At 38.0% G+C, this 14,445-nt stretch overlaps 1 protein-coding gene across 2 annotated transcripts in view; it reads left to right on the top strand.

Moving 5' to 3' along the window:
• Positions 1-14,445, top strand: part of LMNTD1 (lamin tail domain containing 1) — a 245,139-nt gene that overhangs the window by 86,466 nt on the left and 144,228 nt on the right. The window lies entirely within an intron of this gene.

Genomic DNA, 14,445 nt, shown 5'->3' with positions numbered 1-14,445 from the left:
TCTGGTCTCCATTCATGCCACCTCCAGCTTTCCTACCTTTATAGAAATCTGCTTGGTTGAGCTGGGTGTGGTGGCTCATGCTTGTAATCCCAGAACTTTGGGAGGCTGAGGCAGGTGGATCAACTTGAGGCCAGGAGTTTGAGACCAGCCTGGCTAACACAGTGAAACCCCTTCTCTATTAAAAATACAAAAAATTAGCTGGGCGTGGTGGTAGTCACCTGTAATCCCAACTACTTGGGAGGCTGAGGCACAAGAATTGCTTGAACCTGGGAGGCAGAGATTGCAGTGAGCTGTGATTGCACCACTGCACTCCAGCCTGAGCAACAGAGCAAGACTCTGTCTCTAAATAAATGAATATTTTTTGAAAAGGCTGGGCTTGGTGGCTCATGCCTGTAATCCCAGCACTTTGGGAGGCCAAGGAGGGTGGATCACAAGGTCAGGAGACTGAGACTATCCTGGCTAACATGGTGAAATCCCATCTTTACTAAAAATATAAAACATTAGCCGGATGTGGTGGCGGGCGCCTGTAGTCTCAGTTACTCAGGAGGCTGAGGCAGCAGAATGGCGTGAACCTGGGAGGCAGAGCTTGCAGTGAGCCGAGATCGCACCACTGCACTCCAGCCTGGGTGACAGAGCGAGGCTCCATCTCAAAAAGAAAAAAAAAAAAAACAAATAAATAAATAAATAAAAAAAAATATTTTTTGAGAAAAGAAATCCCCATGGTGAGTGAAGCTAAAAATCATTCAGATCTTTTATTTTTCAGGAATGTCATTTACCTTAATTTCCTAAATAACTAAATTTATTTTTCATTTGCTGAGGTAATTTGTTTCCTATCCTAAGGGGCCAATTTTAAAACTGGTCTACTCAGAACTAGTTATAGAATTTACGGGACCCCTTATTAAAAACTATTAAGGATTTTAAGGCAGCAGCAACAGATCATTAAACCAAGCATGGGGCTCTGCTGAGCACTGAGCCACCCATGACTGCACAGGTCGCAGGCCCATAAAGTGAGCCCTGGGTATACTTTTAAACATGATTTGTTAAGGCTGCTCAGCATTTACTCCATCCTATCTATTCCTAATAATGGCAGAATGAATTTTACTCCTACTGAACTAACGAAGAGGACCTTTCCCTAATATGGAAATGATTGCTTGTAGTATTAATGCACTGCAGAGTCTTTTAAAGAGATTGCCTCTAGAGTCACCAACCGAAGAATGGAGTGGGCTAGCAAAAGTTTCTTTTAGTATCCTGTAATTCATCTAATTATTGATCCACTAGGAACAAATACATGGTTACATAATGCATACTGGGAATGCATTCAACTCCTAGGCCTGGTGTTCAAGGTTCTCCACAGTCTGGTCTTCCCTGTCTCTGTGGTTGTACTTGGCACTCCCCACCCATGCCATCTCTTGCCTCAGCCAATTAGTTCATCTTTGGTGTATCTGCTTATACTTTCTGTCCCTGCATTTTGATGCATACCAGGAAAGTACATACAACACTGCCTAGCCACTGCATACACTTAACATGTGTATTTGTTGATTGAATGCATGCATAAAGAAATAAGTCAACAAATGCATTCCTTCCTGTTCTCTACTTTTCAAAATTCTGTGCAACCTTTGAGGCCCATTCATATGTCACCTCTTCTGTGAAGTCTTCCTAACTAAAACAGTCAAAGTAATCGCTTCCCTGAGTTATTTGAGCTTTTGAAAAAACTATTCCTTTGGTTCTTATCTCATTCTGTTATGCACTATATTTATTTTTTTATTCACTGATACTATAGTTTCATCTAAATAATAAATTCCAGAAGACCAAGGAACATGCCTGAAACATGTTCAATTGCCTTATAAATGATGGTGCTCAGTATTTTGCAGGGAATGGTATAACATAATGATTGAGAATGCAGCCTCTGAAGTCAGACAAAACTGAACTTTGGTCCTGATTCTGCCACTTTATAGCTGTGTGGCTTTGGGCAATTATCTGACTCCTAAAGGCATCAATTGCCTCATTTGTGAAAGGCAGACAATAATACATCCTATATTAGGCTGTTCTTGCATTGCTATAAATAAATATCAGAGACTGGGTAATTTATAAATAAAAGAGGTTGAATTGGTTCACGGTTTTGCAGGCTGCACAGAAAGCATGGTACCAGTATCTGCTTCTGGTGAGGGCCTCACGTAACTTACAATCGTGGTGGAAGGCAAAGCAGGAGCAGGCATCTCACATGGCGAGAGTGGGAGCAAGAGAGAAAGGGAAGGGGTGCTATACACTTTTAAACAACCAGATATCATGTGAACTAATTGAATGAGAACTTATCACCAAGGAGATGGTGCTAAACCAATCATGAGCGATCTGTCCTTGTGATCCAGTCACCTTCTACCAGGCCCCACCTCTAGCACTAGGGTGGGGACAAATATCCAAACCATATCATTCTGCCCATGAACTCCCAAATTTCATGTCCATCTCACATTGCAAAACACAATAACCTCTTCCCAACAGTCCCCCAAAGTCTTAACTCATTCCAACAAGTTTAAAGTCCTAAGTCTTATCTGAGACTTGTCTCCTTTGACCTATGAGCCTACAAAATTGAAACAAGTTATTTACTTCCTAGATACAATGGTGGTACAGGCATTGGGTAAACATTCCCATTCCCAAAGGGAAAAGTTGGCCAAAAGAAAGTGCCAATAGCCCCATGCAAGTCTGAAACCCAGCAGGGCAGTCATTAAGTTTTAAAGCTCCAAAATAATCTCCTTTGACTCCATGTCCTCCATCCAGGGCACACGGTATAATGGGTGGACTCCTAAGGCCCTGGGCAACTCTGCCTCCATGGCTTTGCAGGGTGCAGCCCCTGCGGCTGCCTTCATGGGTTGGAGTTGAGTGCTTGTGGCTTTTCTAGGCACAGAGTGCAAGCTGCAAGTAGCTCTACCATTCTGGGGTCTAGAGGGCATCAGCCCCCTTCCCACAGCTCCACCAGGCAGTGCTTCAATGGGAACGCTGTGTCAGGGCTCCAACCTCACATTTCCCTTGGTGTTGCCCTAATAGAGGTTATTGTGGAAGCTCCTCCCATGTGGCAGGCTTCTGACTGAGTTAGGGGTTAGGCAGAAGTCTAGGAAGCTTTCTGATACATCCTCTGAAATCTAGGTGGAAGTTGCCATGCCTCCTTTACTTTTGGATTCTGTGCACCTGCAGGCTTAACATCATATGGAAGCTGCCAAGGCATATAGCTTGTGCCCTCTGGAGCAGTGGTCCAACCTGTATCTGGGGCACTTTGAGCCATGGCTGAAGGTGAAGCTGCAGAAATGAGGGGAGCAGCATCCCCAGGTGATGCAGGGCTTTGGCATTCTAAGCCTGGCCCATTAAGCCAGTCTTTCCTCTAGGTCTCTGGGCCTCTGATAGGAGGTGCTGCCTCATAGGTCTCTGAAATGCCTTCCAAGCCTTTTCCCTATTGTTTTCACTGTCAGTACCTGGCTATCTTTTAGTCATACAAATCTCTTTAGCAAGTTGTTGTTCTGCAGTCCATCTTGTATTCTTCCCCTGAAAATGGGCTTTTCTTTTCTGCCACATGTCTAGGCTGTGAATTTTCCAAACTTCTAGGCTCTGCTTCTTAAAATATATGTTCCAATTTTAAGTCATTTCTTTGCTCTCACATCTGAAAGTAGGATGTTAGAAGCAGCCAGGCAACATATTGACTGTTTTGCTACTTAGAAATTTCTTCCAATAGATACTCTAAGTCATCACTCTTAAGTTCAAACTTCCACGGATCCCTAGGGCATGGACATTATGCAGTCAAGTTCTTTGCTAAGGCATAACAAAGGTGACCTTTGCTCCAGCTCCTGATAAGTCCCTCATTTCCATCTGAGACCTTCTCAGCCTGGACTTTACTGTCCATATCACTATCAGCATTTTGGTCACAACCATTTAAGTGGTCTCTAAGAAGTTACAAACTTTCCTTCATCTTTCTGTCTTCTGAGCCCTCCAAACCCCTGTAACCTCTGCCCATTACCCAGTTCCACAGTTGCTTCTACATTTTCAGGTATCTTTATAGAAACACCCCACTTCTCAGTACCCATTTTCTGTATTAGACCACTCTTATGTTGCTATAAGGAAATACTTAAGACTGGGTAGTTTATAAATAAAAGAGGTTTAAATTGGCTCACAATTCTGCAGCCTGTACAGGAAGCATGGTGCTGGCATCTGCTTCTGGTGAGGGCTTCAGGGAACATACAATCATAGTGGAAGGTGATACAGAGTCAGCATGTCACACAGTGAGAGTTGAAGCAAGATGGCAAGGGAGGAGGTGCCACACTCTTTTAAACTACCGGATCTCATGTGAACTAACTAAGCAAGGACTAACTTATCACCAAGGGGATGCTGCTAAACCATTCATGAGGGACAAAGCCCCATGATCCCATCACCTCCCACTAGGCCCCTCCTCCAGCACTGGGGATTACAATTCAACACATTTGGAGGGGACAAATATCCAAGCCATGTCACATCATTATAAGGATAAAATGAGATAATATATGTAGAGTATTTAACACATATAGCAATCACAGTAAATAATAGCCATATAGTAGTGGTGGTAATAGTATTAATTCACCATTGAGTATGGCTGACTCTGAATTGTAGAAGCATTTACTCAGAAAACTAAGGAGAAACAAAAGTAAACAGTACAACAATAAACACTATGAATAACAGAACAGCTGAAGAAAATTACAAGAAAATAAACATGTCTAAGTTGTCTGTCTTCTACTGTAGACTACTCCATATCTGACCAAGGGCTCTTAGAGTTCAGATTCCTAACAATGCATGAATTTTCTTACTCCATCTCAGATGTCTGGTCTTTCACATCTTTCTCACACACGTGGTCTCAAACAACACAGTGTCATTTCAGACACTATGTTACCCACCCTGGTGCTCTCTTTTCTGTGCCTAGTGGAAGTTGGAGGTGCTCTGCACTTACAAAAGACATAACTCAAACCTCAGGGCCTTAGTATCCTTAGAGTTCTCCCAATTTCTTCCTTTCTTTCATTTGCACATAGGGGAGATGTTTCTATTTACCAACCTAAATTTGTTTACACCTCAAATTGTCAAGAGAATAATTAAAACAGTTTCATTTAGTAAATAGCATCATGGAATTCTCAAGAATAATTAAAGTCCGCCTTTGGTGAACTGTACCCTTCATTGACACCCATTGCTATCATTAAACAATAATAGGATTGTTCTTCAACAGTGAGCAACCCTAACAGCAAATCTTACTTCAAATTTGTTATATGCGTGGTCACCAGGGAGGAAGAAAAGACAGGGTTGAGGCCTCTCCCTTGCCTGTGTTTTCACACTGGCCTTGGTTGGGCTCAACACAGTCTTATATTTGTGCCTAAAGCCATTGATAGAGCTCATACTGGTGGGAATGTAAGCTAGTACAACCACTATGGAAAACAGTTTGGAGATTTCTTAAAGAACTAAAGGTAGAACTAGTATTTGATCCAGCAATCCCACTACTGGGTATTTACCCAGAGGAAAAGAAGTCGTTATATAAACAAGATACTTGCACATGCATGTTTATAGCAGTGCAATTGGCAGTTGCAAAAATGTGGAGCCAACCCAAATGGCCATCAATCAACGAGTGGATAAAGAAACTGTGATATATATATATACACACACACACACACACATATGTATATATTTATACACACACGTATATGATTTTATATGTAATATACATATGAGTATATGATTATATGCATAATCATATATATGTGTGTGTGTATATATATATATAAAATGTATGATGGAATACTAGTCAGCCATAAAAAGGAATGAATTAATACTAACGGCATTCACAGTGACCTGGATGAGATTAGAGACTATTATTCTAAGTGAAATAACTCAGGAATGGAAAAACCAAACATTATATATTCTCACTCATAAGTGGGAGCTAAGCTATAAGGATGCAAAGACATAAGAATGACACAATGGACTTTGAGGACTCAGGGGAAAAGGGTGTAAAGAGGGTGAGGGATAAAAGACTACAAACTGGGTTCAATGTATACTGTTCAGATGATGCGTGCACTAAAAATTCACAAATAACCACTAAAGAACTTACAGAACTAAACATCATCTGTTCCCCAACAACCTGTGGATAAAATCCTTAAAAATACACAAAAAATAGCAGAGACATTCTTAGCCATGGAACAGAACTTAATAGCTTCCTCTTGTCTTCCTGTTATATGAGAAATATGATCTATTTTAAGTCACTGTACTTGGGTTATAAATGGAATCAAGTACCAATGCATTTACATATTTTTCTCTCCTGATTTCTAGTAGATGGGTAATCCCACCCACCTTTCCTCTGTTGATTTTGAAATTGTACATTCATTTTTTTATTCTTTAATTGTTAGTCTTCAATTTTTAGAGAACAATTCACTTAACAATGGGCTAAAACTAGTCAACATCTATACTTTTCTAAATAAACAATAAACTAGAGTGATTTTATCTAAAAAATAAATAAAATAAAATAAAATGAACTAAATAAGGCACTAGGGACCAATCCTGGAGAAACAGAGATATATGACCTTTCAGACAAAGAATTCAAAATGCTGTGTTAAGGAAACTCAAAGAAATTCAAGATAACACAGAAGTAATTTAGAATTCTATCAGATAAACTTAACAAATATATTGAAATAATTAAAAATCAAGCAGAAATTCCACAGCTGAAAAATGCAACTGGCGTACTGAACAATGGATTAGAGTCTTCTAACAGCAGAACTGATCAGTCAGAAGAAAAAATTAGTGATTTTGGAGCCAAGCTATTTGAAAATACACTGTCAGAAGAGACAGAAGAAAAAAAGAATAAAAAACAATGAAGCACACTTATAGAAACTAGAAAATAGACTTGAAAGGGCAATTCTAAGAGTTATTGGCCTCAAAGAGGAGGTAGAGAAAGAGATAGGGGTAGAAAGTTTATTCAAAGGGATAATTAAAAAGGACTTCCAAAACCTAGAGAAAGATAGCAATATGCAAGTACAAGAAGATTACAGAACACCAAGCAGATTTAACTCAAAGAAGACTACCTCTGAAGAGAAAAAAACAACAAAAATGTTTATACTAGAATAGTATATTCAGCAAAAATATTCTTCAAACATGAAGGAGAAATAAAGACTTTTTCAGACAATCAGAAGCTGAGGGATTTCAACACCAGATCTGTCCTACAAGAAATGCTAAAAGGAGAACTTCAATCAGAAAGAAAAAGGATATTGATGAGCAAAAAGAAGTCATCTGAAGATATAAAACTCACTGGTAATAGTAAATGCACAGAAAAACACAGAACTTTATAACACCGTAACAGTGGTGTTTAAGCTACTCTTACTTAGAAGGACTAAAGGATGAACCAATCCAAAATAATAACTATAATAACTTTTCATGATACAGACAGTACAACAAGATATAAACAGAAACAACAAAATGTGAAAAAGTTGGGGATGAAGTTAAGGCACAGAGTCTTTATTAGTTGTTTTTTTGCTTGTTAGGTTGTTTATACAACAGCATTAAGTTGTTATCAGCTTAAAATAATAGGTTATAAGATAGTATTTGCACGCCTCATGATAACCTCAGAACAAGAAAACAGATAATGGATACACAAAAAATAAAAAGCAAGAAACTAAATCATATCACCAGAGAAAATAATCTTCACTAAAAGGAAGACAGAAAGAAAAGAAAGAAGAAAGAGAAGACCACATACACACATACACACACACACACACACACAACCACATAAAATGGCAGAAGTCAGTTCTTAGTTATAAATAATAATATTGAATGCAAATGGACTAAACTCTCCAATCAAAAGACATAGAGTGGCTGAAACACACTTCATGTATAAAAACATACATCGACTAAAAATAAAGGGATGGAAAAAGATATTCCATGCCAATGGAAACCAAGAGAAGAGCAGGCAGATCTATACTTATCTCAGAAAAAATAGATTTCAAGACAAAATCTATAAGAAGAGACAAAGAAGGTCACTATATAATGATAAAGGGGTCAATTCAGCAAGAGGTTATAACAGTTTAAAATATATATGTGCCCAACACTGAAGCACCCAGATATATAAAGCAATATTATTAGAGATAAAGAGAGAGATAGACTCCAATACAATAATAGCTGGAGACTTCACCCCACTTTCAACAGTGGACAGAACTTCCAGACATAAAATCAACAATTAAACATCAGACTTAATATACACCATAGACCAGAAGGATCTAATAAATATTTACAGAACATTTCACCCAATGGCTGCACAATACACATTCTTTTTTTCAGCACATGGATCGTTCTCAAGGATAGATCATATGTTGAGTCACAAAACAAATCTTAAAACATTAAAAAAATTGAAATAATGTCTAGCATCTTCTCTGATCACAACAGAATAAAACTATAAATCAAGCTGGGCATGGTGGCTCATACATGTAATCCCAGCACTTTGGGAGGCTGAGGCAGGTAGATCACAAGGTCAGAAGTTCTAGATCAGCCTGGCCAACAGGGTGAAACCCCATCTCTGCTAAAAATACATAAATTAGTTGGGCATGGTAGTAGGCACCTGTAATCCCAGTTACTTGGGAGGCTGAGGCAGGAGAATTTCTTGAACCTGGAAGGCAGAGGTTGCAGTGAGCCAAGATTGTGCCACTGACCTCCAGCCTGGGTGACAGAGCAAGATGCTTTCTCAAAAAGAAAAACAAAACAAAACACTATAAGTCAATGACTAGAGAAATTTTGGAAATTACACAAATACACATGATATTGTTAGGCTCTATGTCCCCACCCAAATCTCAGCTTGAATTGTAATAATCTCCACGTGTTGTGGGAGGGACTCAGTAGGAAGTAGTTGAATCATGGAGGTGGGTTTTTCCCATGCTGTTCTTGTGATAGTGAATAAGTCTCATGAGATCTGATGGTTTTATAAAGGGAGTTCCCCTGCACATGCTCTCTTGCCTGCCACCATGTAAGACAACCTTTGCCATTCCTTTGTCTTCTGCTATGATTGTGAGGCCTCCCCAGCCATGTGGAAATGTGAGGCCATTAAACGTGTTTCCTTTATAAATTACCCAGTGTCACGTATGTCTTTATTAGTAGCATGAGAACAGACTAATACAACATAGAAATTAAACAATATGCTCCTGAATGTCCAGTGGGTCAACAAAGAAATTTAAAAGAAAATTGAAAAAATTCTTGAAACAAATAATGGAAACACATATACCAAAACCTTTGGAATATAGCAAAAGCAGCACTAAGAGGGAATTTTTTAGCTACAAGTGCCTACATCAAAAAAAGAAGAAAAATTTCAAGTAAGAGTTCTGATGATGCATCTTAAGAACTAGAAAAGTAAAAGCAAACCAAATCCAAAATTAGTAGAAGAAATAATAAAGATCAGAGCAGAGACAAATGAAATTGAAATGAAAACAATACAAAAGATCAATAAAACAAAAAGTTTGTTTTTTGAAAAGTTAAAAGAAATTGACAAACCTTTAGCCAGACTAAGAATAAAAGAGAAGATCCAAATAAATAAAGTCAGAGATGAAAAGGAGACATTACAACTTATACTGATCTTTCTCACCCTTAATCGGTGCTTCTCTCATAGGTTAAAATTTTTACTTATTTTAACTAGGGTTCCTAGGGGGCGCTAGTGTTCCATAAGCTAGAGAATCAATATTTGGCCTTTATGTTGAATAATGACTGCCTTTATCCTGTTTGCAGAGGGAATAAAAGCTAATGAATAGAATTTCTCAATTCAAATTGTTCTCCAATAATGTTTTATAGGCTTTGGCTCCAGACTATTTTCTGCTAGAGATTGCCCATATGTGACAGAAGAAAATGAAACCGCAAATTTATATCAATAGGAAACCTCAAAATTAACCATTTACTCTTGGTTCAACCATTTGTTGGGTGTTATTTTATTTCAAGACAATTGGGCTCATGGTTGTGATTTCGTAAGGTAGATTAAAAGTGTATAGGTGAAATAAAAAATGTATTGGTTTATATTTTTTAAAAAATTACTATAGAGACTATAGTGTTCTGCAAATAAGAGCAAATGTTATGAATCTCCGTCTCCTGAACAAGTCTGAGGTGTCCTGACTTGACTTGGAAAAATAAGTGCTACATTCCTCTAAAGAGTATGAATAGAAAAGATTTACGGACAAAGGCTACTCCTAAAATACTTGTAATGTGTCAAGTTATTAGACAGTTGTTTTCGAACTATTGCTAAAATTGGTATGTCTGAGGATTCAAACCAGTGTTTGAGACTCAGCCTAGAAATGCAGATCTAAGACCTTAGTATTGTTTTTCAACAGGGTTTTGTGATTGGGAAGCCCCATGAAGATTACTTTGAATAAACTGTCTGAAACTTGAAACTTCCAGTACATGTCCTCTAGCCTCTCTTTAAATACCCCTAGTAGGACCTTAATGTGACTCTAACTTTAAGGTAAAATAATAGCATCTGTGTCTGAGGCTATTATCACATGTGGATCTGTGTAAAAGAAATGAATTGACTGAGTACATTTTTGGACTAGCAAAGGGCTTTATAATAGGAATTTATACTATTTTTATGTGGGTGTAAATATGAAATTGAATTCCTACAATTGCATTCCAAACTCTTTTAATCTTAGATAATGGAACATGACATAGTGTTTAAAACTGTAATTCTGAACTGATGATTACTTAACTACATATTACCCATGGCCTGAGAAGGGAAGAAAATTATCTTTATATATGCTGCCTTCATTCACGCAAGACATTTTATTTGTATTACCAATTTAATAAAATCTCTTGCTGTGCAAATCTTCTCCACATGTAGAGGCAGAGAACTAAAATATATAAAGCAGTTCTTTGTGTTCTTCAACTCTTTAAAAATTGTGTATATGTAATATTTTGTCTGTTTTTTAAATTTAAGAATATGGGATTTTGCTACTTTTAATTTTTTCTTAAGGTAGAAATCTCACAACATGAAACAAAGATACAACATACCAGAATCTCTGGGACACATTTAAAGCAGTGTGTAGAGGGAACTTTATAGCACTAAATGCCAACAAGAGAAAGCAGGAAAGATCTAATATTGACACCCTAACATCACAATTAAAAGAACTAGAGAAGGAAGAGCAAACACATTCAAAAGCTAGCAGAAGGCAAGAAATAAGTAAGATCAGAGCAGAACTGAAGGAGATAGAGACACAAAAAATCCTTCAAAAATCAATGAATCCAGGAGCTGGTTTTTGGAAAAGATCAACAAAATTGATAGACCACTAGCAAGACTGATAAAGAAGAAAAGAGACAAGAATCAAATAGACACAATAAAAATGATAAAGGGGATATCACCATCGACCCCACAGAAACACAAACTACCATCACAGAATGCTATAAACACCTCTATGCAAATAAACTAGAAAACCTAAAATAAGTAGATAAATTCCTGGAACCTAGAAGAAATGGATAAATTATTGGACACATACACTCTCCCAAGACTAAACCAGGAAGAAGTTGAATCACTGAATAGACCAATAACAGGCTCTGAAATTGAGGCAATAATTAATAGCCTGCCAACCAAAAAAAGTCCAGGACCAGATGGATTCATAGTCGAATTCTACCAGAGGTACAAGGAGGAGCTGGTACCATTCCTTCTGAAACTATTCTAATCAATAGAAAAAGAAGGAATCCTCCCTAACTCATTTCATGAGGCCAACATCATCCTGGTACCAAAGCCTGGCAGAGACACACAAAAAAAGACATTTTTAGGCCAATATCCCTGATGAACATCGATGCCAAAATCCTCAATAAAATACTGGCAAACCGAATCCAGCAGCACATCAAAAAGCTCATCCACCATGATCAAGTGGGCTTCATCCCTGGGATGCAAGGCTGGTTCAACATATACAAATCAATAAACGTAATCCAGTATATAACAGAACCAAAGACTAAAACCACGTGATTATCTCAATAGATGCAGAAAAGGCCTTTGACAAAATTCAACAGTCCTTCATGCTAAAAACTCTCAATAAATTAGGTATTGATGGAACGTATCTCAAAATAATAAGGGCTGTTTATGACAAACCCACAACCAATATCATACTAAATGGGCAAAAACTGGAAGCATTCCCCTTGAAAACTGGCACAAGACAGGGATGCCTTCTCTCATCACTCCTATTCAACACAGTGTTGGAAGTTCTGGCCAGGGCAATCAGGCTAGAGAAAGAAATAAAGGGTATTCAATTAGGAAAAGAGGAAGTCAAATTGTCACTGTTTGCAGATGACATGATTGTATATTTAGAAAACCCCATCATCTCAGAACAAAATCTCCTTAAGCTGATAAGCACCTTCAGCAAAGTCTCTGGATACAAAATCAATGTGCAAAAATCGCAAGCATTCTTATTCACCGATAACAGGCAAACAAAGAGCCAAATCATGAATTAACTCCCATTCACAATTGCTTCAAAGAGAACAAAATACCTAAGAATCCAACTTATAAGGGATGTGAAGGACCTCTTCAAGGAGAACTACAAACCACTGCTCAATGAAATAAAAGAGGACACAAACAAATGGAAGAACATACCATGCTCATGGATAGGAAGAATCAATATTGTGAAAATGATCATACTGCCCAAGGTAATTTATAGATTCAATGCCATCCCCATCAAGCTAACAATGACTTTCTTCACAGAATTGGAAAAAACTACTTTAAAATTCATATGGAACCAAAAAAGAACCCTCATTGCCAAGATAATCCTAAGCCGAAAGAACAAAGCTGGAGGCATCATGCTACCTGACTTTACACTACAAGGCTACAGTAACAAAAACAGCATGGTACTGGTACCAAAACAGAGATATAGACCAATGGAACAGAACAGAACCCTCAGAAATGATACCACACATCTACAACCATCTGATCTTTGACAAACCTAACAAAAACAAGAAATGGGGAAAGGATTTCCTATTTAATAAATGGTGCTGGGAAAACTGGCTAGCCACATGTAGGAAGCTGAAAATGGATCCTTTCCTTACACCTTATACAAAAATTAATTCAAGATGCATTAAAGACTTAAATGTTAGACCTAAAACCATAAAAACCCTAGAAGGAAACCGAGGCAATATCATTCAGGACATAGGCATGGGCAGGGACTTCATGATTAAAACACCAAAAGCAATAGCAACAAAAGCCAAAATTGACAAATGGGATCTAATTAAACTAAAGAGCTTCTGCACAGCAAAAGAAACTACCATCAGAGTGAACAGGCAACCTACCGAGTGGGAGAAAAGTTTTGCAATCTACTCATCTGACAAAGGGCTAATATCCAGAATCTACAAAGAATTTAAACAAATTTACAAGAAAAAATCAAACAACCCTATCAAAAAGTGGGCAAAGGATATGAACGGACACTTCTCAAAAGAAGACATTTATGCAGCCAACAGACACATGAAAAGATGCTCATCATCACCCGGCATCACAGAAATGCAAATCAAAACCACAATGAGATGCCATCTCACACCAGTTAGAATGACGATCATTAAAAAGTCAGGAAACAGATGCTGGAGAGGATGTGGAGAAATAGGAACACTTTTACACGATTGATGGGAGTGTAAAGTAGTTCAACCATTATGGAAAAACAGTGTGGCAATTCCTCAAGGATCTAGAACTAGAAATGCCATTTGACCCAGTGATCCCATTACTGGGTATATACCCAAAGGATTATAAATCCTGCTACTATAAAGACACATGCAAATGTATGTTTCTTGTGGCAGTATTCATAACAGCAAAGACTTGGAATCAACCCAAATGTCCATCAATGATAGACTGGACTAAGAAAATGTGGCACATATACACCATGGAATACTATGCAGCCATAAAAAAGGATTGGTTCACGTCCTTTGTAGAGACATGGATGAAGCTGGAAACCATCATTCTCAGCAAACTATCGCAAGAACAGAAAACCAAACACCGCATGTTCTCACTCATAGGTGGGAATTGAGCAATGAGAACACTTGGACACAGGGTGGGGAACATCACACACTGGGGCCTGTTGTGGGGTGGGGGAAGTGGGAAGGGATAGCATTAGGAGATACATCTAACGTGAATGACGAGTTGATGGGTGCAGCACACCAACATGGCACATGTGTACATATGTAACGAACCTGCACGTTGTGCACATGTACCCTAGAACTTAAAGTATAATAAAAAATAATAATAGAAAAATGTCTGGTATGGGGAATAAATATTGAAACACTCACAAATTTAAAGCCTTCAGAAGTTTTTCTCAGCTGACAGAATTTTATTTGTCCAAAAGATGCTGGAAAATATGAGCAGGCTCTCTGATAAAACCAATGAGGTCATAATGACTTTATGCTAATATATGCAGTTCAAGTAGAGAAAGTTTTAATAGCTAGAAAACCATCCAGACTGGTACA

The sequence above is a fragment of the Chlorocebus sabaeus genome, chromosome 11, assembly GCF_047675955.1.
Source record: "Chlorocebus sabaeus isolate Y175 chromosome 11, mChlSab1.0.hap1, whole genome shotgun sequence".
In the NCBI taxonomy this organism is placed as follows: domain Eukaryota; kingdom Metazoa; phylum Chordata; class Mammalia; order Primates; family Cercopithecidae; genus Chlorocebus; species Chlorocebus sabaeus.
This window is presented reverse-complemented; position numbering and strand designations above follow the sequence as displayed.